This window comes from Suncus etruscus, chromosome 2, assembly GCF_024139225.1.
Source record: "Suncus etruscus isolate mSunEtr1 chromosome 2, mSunEtr1.pri.cur, whole genome shotgun sequence".
Taxonomy (NCBI): domain Eukaryota; kingdom Metazoa; phylum Chordata; class Mammalia; order Eulipotyphla; family Soricidae; genus Suncus; species Suncus etruscus.
In genome coordinates, this window is record NC_064849.1 from 116,833,232 (window position 1) to 116,846,379 (window position 13,148).

The 13,148-nt window shown below is 33.9% G+C and overlaps 1 pseudogene; it reads left to right on the forward strand.

The window, feature by feature from the left end:
• Positions 1–1,629: 1,629 nt before the first annotated feature.
• LOC126001544 (cytochrome c-like) lies at positions 1,630–1,927 on the forward strand (annotated as a pseudogene).
• The last annotated feature ends 11,221 nt before the right edge of the window (positions 1,928–13,148 follow it).

The window sequence follows — 13,148 nt, forward strand, 5'->3', positions numbered from 1 at the left end:
AATGGTTTTGAATTTGGGACGCCTTGGCTAGCGCTTGCAAGTCAGATACCTTACCTCTAGCGCCACCTCACCCGCCCCGGTTTTGAATTTCTTGTCTAATTTTAAAATCATTTTAAATTTTGCTGCATAAAAATTGGGGCCGGTAGGGGCCGGGCTGTGGCGCTAGAGGTAAGGTGCCTACCTTGCCTGCGCTAGCCTTGGACGGACCGTGGTTCGATCCCCCAGTGTCCTATATGGTCCCCCAAGCCAGGAGCAACTTCTGAGCGCATAGCCAGGAGTAACCCGTGAGCATTACCGGGAGTGCCCCCCCCCAAAAAAAAAAGAAAAGAAAGAAAATAGCAGATAAATAAATCGTTAGTAAAAAAAGAATATGAGTAACTAAGAAGTGACCAATATTTACCTAAAGATATAAGCTTAAAACTATGGGGCCGGGCGGTGGCGCTAAAGGTAAGGTGCCTGCCTTACCTGCGCTAGCCTAGGACGGACCGCGGTTCGATCCCCCGGCGTCCCATATGGTCCCCCAAGCCAGGAGCGACTTCTGAGCGCATAGCCAGGAGTAACCCCTGAGCGTCACCGGGTGTGGCCCAAAAACCAAAAAAAAAAAAAATTGGGGCCGGTGAGGTGGCGCTAGAGGTAAGGTGTCTGCCTTGCAAGCGCTAGCCAAGGAAGGACCATGGTTCGATCCCCCGGCATCCCATATGCTCCCCCCAAACCAGGGGCAATTTCTGAGTGCTTAGCCCCCCCCCCAAAAAAAATCAGCTATTTCAGGAGTTAGTCCTGAACAAAGATGGCAATAGAGCTAAACAAGATAGGCCTTTTAAATGAAAGTACAGAGATAATATATACATTATAGACATTATGGGGTTTGCCTTACATGCATCCAACCCAAATTTAAACCCTAACATTACATATGGTCCCTTTAGCCTAATGTTGCCTACATCTTCTCCTCTCTAACCATCCCTCACCCCCCAAATAGGAGTGATGTTTGACTTAGCAAGAAGAACCCTCAGGATTTTTATTATTGTTTGTTTTTCTTTATTAAACAAGGCAAATAGAAACCAATATAGGGTGTAAAAATAATCGTGCATTAAATATTTTAAAAATTAATATCTAAAAATATTTAGCCTAACCATTGTTTCTTAATAAAGAAGAGCTTGTCTAAAAATAAGTCAAAATTTCTGATTTAGACTGTGGGTTTTATGAAAAATAACAAACCCTCCAAAATGTTGTAACTCAGACCCATGCTTGACCTATGTTTAATGGTTTAAAATTGTCTCCTGAAAATAAAATTTTTGCTTTAAAAATAAGTTGGGGATCTCAGAGAGATGGCAGAGCAGTAGATTGTTTGCCTTGCAAGTGGCCAGCCTGGGACAGACTTGGGTTTGGTCCCTGACATCCCACATGGTTCCCTGAGCCTGTCAGGTGTGATTTCTGAGTACAGAGCATCCTGAGCACCTCCGGGTGTGTTCCCAACACCAAAACAAATAAATAAATAAATAAATAAATAAATAAATAAATAAATAAATAAATAAATAAATGTTTTTTTAAAAAAATAAGTTGGAAAGAGAAGGAGGGTGGAGTTGTGAGCTGGTCTCTTCTAGTTACATGCGACAAAAGAAAGATTCTAAAATGGTTGATATTGAGAAAGGCAGGAAGATTTCTGTCCAGAAGTTTGCTCAGTGCTAAACCGTGAAGAAGGGAGGCAAGTCCAAAACTGCTCTATTTGGGCAGAAGACTGGTCAAGCCCCTGGATTTCTTACACTGATGCTAACAAGAATAATGCTATCACCTGAGGAGATGACACATTGATGGAGTAATTGGAGAATCCCAAAAAGAACATCCCTGGAACAAAATGATCTTTGTGGGCATTAAAAAGACTGAAAGAGCAAAGCTGATAGCTTACCTCAAAAAAGCTACTAATGAGTAATAGTTGGCACTGCCTTATTTATTACAAAAATGTCTCATGTCTTGTTTATGTATGCCATATTTAAATCCATCTCATCCATCAGAATTCAGACTAAGAGTGGCTGGTAGTATATTTTTGTGGACAGTCCTGATTTAAATAAGATTGGCTATTTAAATGACAATGATCAACTTTTTGAATTTTGATAATTATAGGTCAGTAAGTGCAAATCATTACTACTCCCTTTGAAAGATATTATTAAATTTGGTTGGCTACATTCACCTTTCCAAGAGATGGGGATTGCCATCACATACCTGTGGGAGACCAGTTTTCTATTCAGATTTATATAACTGGATCTATTAATATATCTAAAGATTGAGGAAGACCCATCTGTATGATTTAGGTTGTGTTCAATAGCCTGGTAAAGGGAAAAATTTGAGAATAAGCTGACAGTGACCCAATACCATATTATTCTTAATTATTCCAATTAAAAATTCCCTGTCTCTAAAATGTTGCCTTTCACTTAATGAAAAATATTTTAGTGTGATGTATGTATAATATCAAATAAAAATAGCTAACATTTAAAGTAAATGAATAAATAATAAAAATAGGTTAGACACCAAGAATAGTAAATCACCCCAAATTTAATTTTTTAATTTTTAAAATTTATATTAGGATCAGAGAGATAGTGTAAAGTGGAGGGCACTTGCTTTTAATGTAGCTATCCTGAGTTTAATCCCTGCCATCCTCTATAATTTTCTGAGCCCACTAAGCATGATCCCTGAGTGCAGGACCAGTAGTAAACTCTGAGCACTACTGGGCATAGTCCCAAAACAATTTTAAAAATTAAATAAAAATTTTGTAACTAAAAGTCACAAATTATAGTGAGATATATATATATATCTTTCCTAAAAGATAAAATAAAATATTACTTTAGCTTTATTTACTATTAATATATCTGGAAAAAAGTCTGTAGGTATGTGAAGTCTGGAAACCAGTTATGTCCCTCTTAAAATTGTATTATTAAGTTTAGGCAATAAGATTAGAATGGAGCTGACATTTATAATTTTGATGCACATAGTTCCCAGAATGAAATACTCAAAACTCTTTACTACTGTTCTTTTATTTCTAGTCTGCTCTTTCCTCCAGTCTGCACCCCTCCATTCCCCCAGTGCTTGGTAATCTGAGTTCTGTGATTCAAGCCAATTTAGTTTGGCCCTTATTTTGTTTCTCTATATGCCACAGATAAATGAGGTTAGTATTTCTTCTCCTTCTCACTTATTTTATTAATGTGATACCTTCTGGGTCTGAAAAAATATAATTTAGTGGTTAAGGCATTTGCCTTGCACATGGCCAATCAGTCTGGTTCCATCTCTGACACAGTATATTGTCCTCCACAAGAACCACCAGAAGTGATCTTTATGCACAAAGACAAAAGTAAGCCCTAAGTACCTCTGGGAGTACCCAAAAGTAAAGAGAAACACAAACTATGATACCCTTTAGTTCCATCTAAATTGCAGTGAAATTTAAGATTATTTTTAAATTTTGAATAACAGTCAATATTTTCGGAAATAAAATGAAATGGTAAGAAAACCTGAATAAAATGACTCACAAGTAAAAATGATATTCTAGGTTTTTAATGTTGAAAAATGATAAATACCTATTTTATATAGTGGCACAGTCTGAATCAGCTTATCTAAATACTTTTTCATTTGCTTAAAACCACCCACCAGCAGAGACAGATTTTGCTCATCACATAATAAATTTTCAAATCTCTTTAAATTTGTTAAACTGTCAGTTGACTCTAATAAAATATAATCAGCATAATTTCTTACAGCTTGATAGTTAAACACCAAATATGGTTATTTGATTGATGCTGATATTTTAACTGCTGGGTTTAAAAGACAAATTAAAACCTTAAGACTTGATAGCTTAGAAGCATGAAATCCACAGTAAAATATAAAATAAAACCTATGTCATTTTAACAGAAGTATTATTTTGTCATTTTAATAATACTTTGAGTTTTTTCATTCACATATAAATATTTCTTTTAGTTAATATGTATTTTAATAATATTGTATGTACATTGTGCAATTATTTTATTATATTATATTATATTATATTATATTATATTATATTATATTATATTATATTATAAATATTATAATTATTTTGGTATGTTTGCCCATTATTTGATCTTTGTTGTTTTCTGTAACATCTTTAAAATTTTATTCACTGCTAGTGGGAATGCTGTCTAGTCCATCCTATATGGAAAAAAATATGGAAATTCCTCAAAAAACTGGACATTGAGCTCCAATATGATCCAGCTATATACCACTCCTAGGGATATACCCTAGGAACACAAAAACAATACAAAAATACCTTCTGCACACATATATTCATTGTAGCACTATTTAGAGTAACCATAATCTGGAAACAGCCCAGATGGCAATAACAGATGAGTGGCTAAAGAAACTGTGGTACATATGCAGCAATCAGGAAAAATGAAGTCATGAAATTAGATAGACATGGAAACTATTATGCTGAGTGAAATAAAGGGGAAATAGAAGACACAGAATAGTCTCACTCATCTGTGGCATTTAAGAAAAATAAAAGGTATTATTATTATAATACCCAGAGACAATAGGCTGGAAGGACTGGCCCACGATATGAAGCTTTACCACAGAGTGGTGAGTGCAGTCAGAGAATAACTACACTGACAACTATGGTGACAATGGTTATGAGTGAGAGAAATAGAATGCCTGTCTAGAATACAGGCAGGAGGTGCAGAAGAGGGAGATGGGAGGCATTGTGGTGGGAAAGTTGCACTGGTGAAAGCGTGTGTTCTTTTTTCTATAACTGAAACCTAACTACAAATATGTTTGTAATCATGGTGCTTAAATAAATATATTATGAAAAATAAATTTAGTAAAATAAAATTATTTCTTCTTCATAAAAACTATACTTTTTAAACAGTACATATTAGCAATAATTGTATAACCAACTCATAACCTAAAACCATTGACTCATCACTATGGATAAATATAAAGAAAACACAAAATGTATTTTGGTCTGAGAAAATAGCATCCAATGGTTTCAATGGACCCAAATAGAGGAAATGTTCAATTTTTTAAATTGGCTGTAAGTAGGGACATTTGTACAAATATATTGCACAAAGCACTTGTAACAACTTGATTCTATGTGGTCTTGTTTATCCAAAAGAGGTCAAGAAAATTAATACTCTGTTCAGTTCAGCATTTACATAGTGATAATAACAAAGTTCTTGTCTGTATGATATTCAATGTTTGAGGATAGAACAAGATATATATTAACATATTCATCATTATACTTTGTAATAAAGTTGACACTCATTAAGAATAAAAGGATATTGATGCAATGAAATCATTTGAGACAATTTTAATAGCTCAAGAGTTTATTTCCTCAACCAAAACCTTTCCCTGCTAAAGCACTCTTTGTATTTAAACATAATGTTCAACGTCTGTATGTAAAAGGAAGATGAGGCTTAATTTTTGAAACCTTTTTTTTCTATCAAAATATCCCTATTAAGAAGATTCTTCTTCAGACCAAACCATGCAAACTTAACTAACTAGGCCTACCTCCCAGTTAGAGGGGGAAATTAGGGAGACACCTAGACCAATCAGATGCAAGACTACTATGTGGAAGGATAGATACATAGGGGACCACATATTCTAGCAGCCCTGGGGGTGAGGGAAGTGGATATGGGAGATAGGACAAAAACGGAGGTGAAGGGAAGACAATTTGGTGATGGTAATCCCCCCCTGATGTTATGTAAATATTTAACTAAAATATTATTGTCATCATGTAAACCACTATGATCAAAATAAAAATTATAAAAAAAATAAAAAAATAAAAAAAAATAAAAAAAAGAAAAACAACTTTGCTACACACACAAAAAAAAAAAGAAGATGCAGTAGATGCAACTCAGAAGATGTTAAAAAAATCATTTTTTGTTTTGTTTATGATGATAGAAATGTCTAGATTCTTATTCTCACTGCAATTTATTTATCTTCCGGGGTATGTTAAGAAAAAAGAATCAGCTATCAAATCTGTCTTGCGCAGACGGTAATTTCTTCTCTCTGTGATACTGAATTTTTTTTAATATGCTTGTTCTCTGTTATAAAGTGAGTTCCTTAATGGTTATTACCATAACTCATTATGTATAGAGTACTTTCTAGTTCAAAGTATTTCAAAGAGTTTACTAGTCAATTTTAATTGTATTTTATGTCATTGTATAATTATTTTCCTTTGATAAAGAAAATTAGTAACAGAGACCTGCAGGCTTTTTTTATGCTGCACCAAAAGTATTGCTTGGGACCAGAATTAAGACAGTAGTTAAATATCCTATTGACCCTGGTTCAAATCAACAGTCCCCTGAGAATCCTCAGGGGTTATTTCTGAGCACAGCTGTGTATGCCTCAACTCTCATATACCACAACTTTCCACCAGCACAGTTAATCTAGTTGCAGAGGGGGAAAAAAAACAACTTGGTTAAGGCATTCAGCACTATAAAAAAAAAAAAAACAACTAAGAAATCTATACATACTTTTAGAAATGTTCTAAATAAATGTACTGTAGTTATCTAAGATAAGCCTGTCACAAAACTTCAGATTTAGCTTCTGCCCATGGACATGTAGTAACTCATGGACATGAGATGAGAAGGAAGCCTACCTTTTTCATTATGAAGATGTAAGTACATTCAATAATGTATTTTAAAGTTTCTGTAAAACTTATTTCATGTTCATTTTACATTCATTTATCCCAACTTTTCAGATTAAGAATTTGATTCCCAACAACAACAAAGAATTTGATTCCCAGACTGAATATTTTAAAGAAATAATAGTTGATTCTGAATCTCGAGTCTGATAACAAATATCATAGAATTGTTTTAGAAAATTCTCAAAAGATTCCTATACAGTAATACATATTTATACTAATACTAATTTATACTAATACTAATTTTATACTATACTAATGTATAGGGGATATTATAAAATTTCCTACAGATATGTCATGAACGTGTCTACTCAAACATTAGTTTTTAAAAAAGCTCAGACTTTGGACACAGTTCTGATTCTGGAACCAGTATGCTTTACTATTTAATTAGATGAGGGAACTAAGTTCAACATGATATCTGCCATTTATATTATTCCCTGATTTGGCTACATTGACCTTGATACTGGGTAGACAGGAAAACCTAAAATTATTCTTACTTACTACTCAAAGATTAATAATACTTCAATGACAGAAAACAGTGCAAAATGGAGATATGTGTGGTCATGCCTTAAACTTCATGATATTAACATCTGAAGTTTCCAGATGGCTTGGAGGCAAAAGCAATACATTGCTTATGACTAGATCTCACAATTCTTTTTGAATTTTTTATGGTATCTAGGAGTACTCAGTGGTGGATCTGGTGAAGCCTGGAAAATTTTTAGAAGATCAAAAATAACAGAAAAAAACATGTGCCCTCTAGCTAAAGCAATTAGAAGTAGGAGAAAATGTTAATAAGATAGCTGCTTTGAACTCCATACATTAGTAAAGAGAAAGAAATTGTACAGGACATTAGAAATTGAAGGTTTTGTAATAACAAGTTGAAGTGAGAGTCCATAAAATCAACTTCAAAAATCCATTTCACTTTATGTTTAACTGCCAGCCTCCTCCACACTACAAGGCAGGGGTGGTATAAGAAAATACAAGCTATGAATTAGTCACTTAACAATATCCTTTGTATGCTAACTCTCAAAAGTAGCATTTTAAACATTTCTCACTGTACTTTTTTGACTTCATGTCTTTGATTTTTGTGTTTTCATTACATGTGGGCTTGCTGTACATTATCAGTAGTTTGTCATACTGTGATTAGCAAGGCCAAAGTTTATCTCTTTAATACAGCATATAATTGTCTTTAGGCAAAAAAAAAAAGTAAATTGACATTGTAATTATATTCAAAGCTAATACATAGGCTTAGGAAACAGTCCAAAGAAAACAGGGCAACACAATAGCAGCCATGTTGGTGCCAGGAAAGGGTTAGGCAAAAGGGGATCCTACACAAACCTAACTATTTTGTTCTACATTTTGTTATGTGTTTTCAGCCTTTTTAGGTGCCTATCTATGAGAAAGTTTTATTATTACCCTTCATATTTATGACCATTTCTAATGACATAGACTAAATCAGAGTCTATCTAATGACACAGAATAGACAGAGTCTAGATCAATGAACTATTTTCACTTTGTCTTCATATTCTGCTTAACACACAGAGCGCCATGATGAGTGAACCATTTTTTGCTTCTTTGAAGATCCATGATTCCTAACAGAAGTGCAGGTATACAACCTGAAGGACAAATAGAGATAGGTTAAAGAGGATACATTGAGGAGAAAAGTTACACACTCATTCACGTGTATGTGTATGGTTGAATGTGTCTTGAAAGAGGGACACAGATTACTTTGCTAGATATCAACAGTATCACTGTAACATGAATGGTCACACACAGTAGAAAGCTAAGACAAAAGAAAAATAAAGAATCAAAATTAAGATTCATCTTCTGAGTTTCCACCAATCATATGGAGGTTAACAATCCTCTAATATATGGTAGCCCACGTCTGAGATTCACTTTAGAAGTGCACTCCCCAAGGAGCTGAGACAATAGCTCAGGGGTTGGGATGAATGCTTTGCATATACAAGAACCAGAGCTCAAGTCCTATAATCAAACTACCCCAACACCAAATGATAATGCTCCTAATTATTCCTTAGAACACACTTGTGTGACTCTGGTGACTGCTAGCACAACTGGATTCAAGCAGCCTGCATCAGCAGGCTAGCTCTGAACTGTCCAGTCTTGTTACTCACCTAGAATCAGAAGTGATTCTGTGATCATTTGATGTCTGCTTGAAAGGCCCCAAAACATGGCTGGAATAATCAGTGATGAGCCAACCTTCTTTGGCTTTATTGAAAGAATAAACTTTATATCTTCATATGGTAATTCTCAAAAAAAATTTAAAGAAAAAAACCTCCTTTGTCATATGTTTTGTTTATGACACCCATAGTAATGATTAGTAATAATACAGTATTGTGTTGGTTACTTCACATTGTACAGATATTTTAAATCTATTACCTAGTCTAATTCTCACAGGGTTTCTGCTATTAAATGATCATGTTAGTAGCCTTGGTTTGCAGAGAATACAAACTCTGTAAAGTATTTAATCTAAGTCAAACCAGTTAGTAAATAACAAAGCCAATGCTTATGGTTTCAAGTTAGTTCTTTTGTCATAGTTCCCTGTTATCTTTTCAATTGTGGTTGAGTTTCTGAAAAAAAAAAAAAAAAATCCCAAGGTTGCTAGGAAAATTCTTTAGGTTTAGCTTATTCCAATGGATGCAGGAATAGCATGCTGAACTGGGCTGAGGAGATAACTCAAAGACCAGAGTGTCATACAGGAACCCAGTTTCATCAGATTGACCTTTATTGTCTCTCAGTCTTGCTGGGTCCCAGCAGCACTGGGCTTAGTATCAGCAGGAGTGAAACCAGGGCCCTCTAAGCACCTAGGAAGACATCAAAAAGTTTTAATTAAGTGGCTTAGTTTTTATTTTTAAGTTTTAGTTGAGGTGAACAAATAAATGATTATTATTTTATTTGCACTCAGGTTTTACTGATGAACACGTTAACTTCTTTGACAATCAATTTTTTTGCCTTTCAAATGTAAAAGGTATTTTTTAACCCAGTGATAATAGTAGAATGAAGAAATTCTGACCTCGAAACTAATGTGTGTAATTTTTCTTTAATCTTGTTTTATTTTGTTTTGGGACCACACCAGACTGTTCTCGGGCTGTGTGCAGGGTTATTCTGGGAAATGCTTGAGGAATCATATACAATGCTGAGAACTGAAGCAGAGTTGTCTGCTTGAAAGGCAAGGAGTTTGTCCCTTGTATATCTTGTTAGGAAAGATGAAGCTAATGAGATGCTCCAGAAATAGAGATAAAAACTTATATTGAATACAAATAAATGTGATTTTTATTTTGGTATTTGGGCCACACCCAGTAGTAATCAGGAGCTATTTTTTGGCTCAATGCACAGAAATTAGTCCTGGCAGGCTTGGGGAACCATACAGGATGCCTGGAATCAAACCCAAGTAGGCTGCATGCAAGGCAAATACGCTACACACTGTCCTATTACTCTGGCCCCACATGAATGTGAAAGGTTCAAATTCTTATATTAAATTGAAAATTATTTGCATTATTTAAATTAAAAAAAAATTAAGTGGGTAAGTAGTAAAAGAACTTTCCGGTGTTACACATTCTCCCATTTTACAACTGAAAGCCGAAGCCCTATATGTTCCATTAATCTTCATTTTACTTGGATTCTATAGGCTAAGAATATTAATGTTATGTACCTTGCTTACTGAAGATAACAATGGTATCATTAGATATTTGCTCAGAAGGAAAAAAAAAAAGAAGTAGTATTAGATGATAAAGCAGGCTTTGCTCCAACACTTATTTCAAGTGTCACTTTGCTCCATAACCCAGCAAAGTCAGAACAGTTCTGCTGGCCTCGTGACTGTCGCAGCAGTGACAGTCTTCATTAGTCAGTCTGGCAGGTCTTCCACTCAGGGGAACTCTAGGATGTATAATCTCTCCAAAGAGAGCCTGAGGTAAAGCACCCAGACAGCTAAAGCGTCTTAATGAATAACTCTGCTTCAATAGGCCGGTGTGAAAACTATTAACCATGGAGACAGTGATAGCTTGCAAATTTGATCTGGTTTGTGTATTCTTGAGAAGTCATTTTTAGATAAGAAATGCAAACTTTTGCACTGACTTGGATTCTAAAGCACCTGAGCCAACAAAATTTGGCCCTAGAAGGTGCTAATTTTGACTGTCAAGATTAAAATGACACTAAAGCATTTTTTTCTGAAATGTACAAATAAGGAATTTCATGAATGATAGTATACTTTGTTAACTGTTTCATAGAAAATAAACCTTTTGTAAATTATATTAACATTTTTTATTTTTCTTCTTTTCAGGACAATGAATTAATCTATCACTGAAATACTTAAACATCTGCCTTTTATTACTTGTCTTACAAAAGCTGTCTAAATATTTTACTTAGCATTAATAAATATGCTGTACACCTAAAATTAAAAAATTAAAGAACATATAGATGTTTATTTTAATTGTTATGAGGAAAAGCAAGTCAAAATGAGTGAGATATTATCTCATATCAGTAAGAATGGCCTTCTACCAAAGAAAGGTTGGAAACAACTACTCTTGACAGGGATGGGAGATGTGATTAAAAAAATAAACTCATTCATTGTTGTCTGGTTTAGTATATATGGAAATTAAGATGGACATTTATCAACAAAATAAAAATAGAATTCCCCTATGATATAATGATTCCACTTATTTGCATCTACATCCTGAATATACACACACATTAATCTGAAATGACACATACACACCAATATTCATTGTAGCACTTAGTGCAATAGCCAGAATATAGAAGTAACCCACATGTTCAACAGAAGAATGGATAAAGAAAGTGTGTGATACAGTAGTCTTGTAGTTTGTTTTAGTCTTGTAGTAATTTGGATGAAACAGGAGGAAATTGTGTTAAGCAAAATAAGTCAGAGAGGACAAATATTGGATGATCTTATTTATATGTGGTATATAGAAAAACAAAAGGTAATTGATAGCATCAAACAATATTTTAGCTTTGTTTTACAAAACTGATATTACTAAGTGTGAGAATGGAGTGAGGATAAGGAAGATGTGGACTAGATATAACCAAAGGACGCTAGTGGAATGTCTTGGCCATTTTGGTGGTGGTGTCATATAGTTAATTGTAGATAAAAAATATAAGATGTGTGTCAAAAATAATAATAAGCTATGTTCTGACATAATAAAATATACATGGGACATGAAGTTATTGTCATGATTATGCATGTAAATCATTATTCTTATCCTCAGATAAACACTTTTTTGGATTAACAAAAACAGAAAACATAGCTAATAAAAACATTACATTTCACTAAATTTTTTGCTTATTTATTTTCTTAGATAATGAGAGTTCTAGCTCAGCACTCACAAATGTTCACTCTTCCTCTTGGTACCTGTCTTATATTTTGGAAATCTTGTTTAAGAATGTGTTTTGCTTTCTAAAGTGAATGGTGTTCTTTCACTAACATTTAGGAAACTGTACTTTCAGTTATCTTTATGGCCTCTTAAAACAAGCATACTTTTGGAAATAACCCACAATAACTTCAGTAGATGGGAAAATAACCAATGTCAAGATGCTTTTTACTTTATTGATCTAAAAGTTACTTCATGTTGACAAGAAACTTGTCTCTACAAACACTCAATACATTCCATTATCTGACTACTCCTGTGGCAATTGTGGTATTTAAATAATGTCAATAAGTTTGTGGCATCCCTGTGGGGGGGAAAAAGCCACCAGAACACAAAGAATTTAAGATAAAAAATATGATGTTAAAAAATATTACTTGATCCTCCTTTTTTATTGTTTGATTGTTGGGCCACACTGGTACCTCTCAGGGGTTACTTCTAGCACTGCTCGTGGCAGTGCTCAGAGGACCATATGGGATGCTGAGTCTCAAATCTGGGTTGGCCACATAAAAGCAAATGCCCTACCCACTGTACTCAGGGTCCCACTTGGTCTTTTTGATGTTGAACTAGTAGGAGTAGAAAAACAAGAGGGTCTTTCAGCTACTAATTCCTGAAACTATTTAAATAATATAAAAAAGTCTCTTATTTGTAATTATGGTTCTTAATTGTCATCCTTGTTTTTTCTTCTTTACATTATAATTAATAGATATCTTCAAAAATCAATTTTTACTCTTTATTTATAAACATTAAGAAAAATAAACTTAGAATCTGGTAATTCCAATGAAAATAAATATTTATGTCACTAAAGCAAACCAGCTGTTATGTGCCTGATATGATGAGCATTTTTACTTTTTATTCATAGCTAATTCCATAAAAAGTATCAATACAACTGCAATCCTACTTGCATCAGTACATTCACTATGTTCATAAGTTCTAGATAAAACTCCTTTGATTATATAGAAACTCAGAAGATTGCTTTATAACTTCCTTTCTTAGATAAATAGGAATGACATCTTTGAATGTTTACATAGTATTGGTATTTCAGCTAATCTTGACCAAACAAGCTAGTGGGTATATTTAAACTTTCATTTCCA